General features: G+C 38.4%; 1 pseudogene; it reads right to left on the reverse strand.

Moving 5' to 3' along the window:
- Positions 1-284: 284 nt before the first annotated feature.
- On the reverse strand, positions 285-1,593 carry LOC128097572 (NEDD8-activating enzyme E1 catalytic subunit-like; annotated as a pseudogene).
- Between the last annotated feature and the right edge of the window lie 258 nt (positions 1,594-1,851).

A 1,851-nucleotide genomic window follows, 5' to 3' on the forward strand; every position in this document is an offset into this window, starting at 1 on the left:
TCCATATTACTAATGAAAATGCTTACTAGCCCAACCCTAAAATTCAGTCTTCAAGAGAATCTTATAAAGTTAAAAAGAGCCATTAATATATTAATAAATTATATATATATATATATATATATATGCCAAATTCTAGCAACACTAATGCTAAAAATGACATCAGTTAAATTTCCTTTCTTGGGTGTCCTCTCTGCTTCATCTTCACTATTCTTCAATTAAATTCCTTAGCATTCATAAAGTATATTATTTCTATGAATTTTCTATTATGTATAGATTTACTTTCCTTAAGTAAAATGAAGTTTGAATAGTACAGTCTGTGCTGTGGTAACATCAGCAACAGCCAGTTCTTGTCCATCCACAAATCCTAATTCTTTTAACATCTTGGAAGGATTGGGTCTTTTTCGTTGTTCTTCAATAGACGTTACTGACTGCAAGTAAAGTGTCCTGTTCTTTCCCTCTACTGTAGCTGTGATAGCTGGAGACTTCATTTGCAGAGAAGCACTATTGGTCAGATAGTCTAAAACTTCTTGTAGTTTAGCTGATGGGAAAAACTGAATGTTTTGAGGAAGCTGGCTACATGCTGGACAATTTTTCTTTCTCTCTGCTTCAAATGTGTATGTGTACAGTCCATCTATATCGTTGAATACCAAGTAATTATTAAGGGGAATGTATGCACTTCTGGCTATCTTCGAAACCTCAGTGGCACACACTGCTGCAGTGACTGCATTTGTAGAAGCTACTGCAGGAATGATTCGTCTTACTACCCCTTGAGTGAGTCTATAGGTAACACCTCTAATATTAGATTGTGATGCTCTCTCTACAGGCTTTTGGAAAATCCACTGAATATGTTCAGGGTCGTCTCCCTCTAATGGAACCCCATCTCCAAAAGGCTGCTCTTTAGGCATTTGCAACATCCTTACGTACTCAATACAATGTTCTGGGAGCCGGGGCATAGATGCAATGGTGCACATGGGGAAGCAGACCTGTGGGGGATAAATTTCTACACAAGGGGTCATTTCAGGCAAGATCACCTGGGCATTTCCTTTAAAGCCTTCTGTCCTCCCATCTATCAAAGGGACAATGGATCTTGGATCCAACACACCATCTTCATAATTTAGAAGAGATATCAGCATTCCATTGATCTATCTTCTGGCTATGATAGAGTCCAGGCCACATACAATAATATGAAATTGTTGGTAAAAAGTGTAGTTAAAATCTTGTTGAAATGTGGGACCACATTGCATTTAGGAACTCGGTCATTTAGAATTTCTGCAGCAATTTCTGCCTTGGGTCTTCCAACATCTTTAGGCCTAAATAAAAACTGCGTATTAGATTGTTCATGTCTATAATATGAATCTGTCTAAAATCAGACAATGCCAGATTTTTCAGGAACTCACATCCTAAGCCACCGGTTCCAATGACTAGAACTTTGCATGTATCTAACAAGAACTGGAGTGATTCAGTGGTTGGTTCGAAATCGGGGTGTGTGAAGGGTTCAGATCGCTCAAGGAACTTCTTTACATGGTTCCAATGACCTTCCCAGTCTCCATTGTCCCCACACCCACCATCAAAAGCCATTGGCTCCTAGCCATCCGCAATATTGTTCCCCCCAGAACGATTTTCATTAGCAAGTTTCATGATAAGAGAGCACTCAGGCATCCTCCTGAAGAGCACATGTAGGGTTTTCTGTACTTCTTTTGCCTTTTATGTTGTTCTATAAATTCATCTGTTAAATGTTTAATATCTCTACAGATTCTCTTGGCAAGCTAATTTTTCTAAACTACATCTACCCTGACTATTATTGCCACATGTTACTTCTGTCTTTGGATCTTAGTGTCTTATAAACACCAA

This window comes from Peromyscus californicus, unplaced genomic scaffold (assembly GCF_007827085.1).
Source record: "Peromyscus californicus insignis strain IS unplaced genomic scaffold, ASM782708v3 Scaffold_5__1_contigs__length_169319896, whole genome shotgun sequence".
Classification (NCBI taxonomy): Eukaryota; Metazoa; Chordata; class Mammalia; order Rodentia; family Cricetidae; genus Peromyscus; species Peromyscus californicus.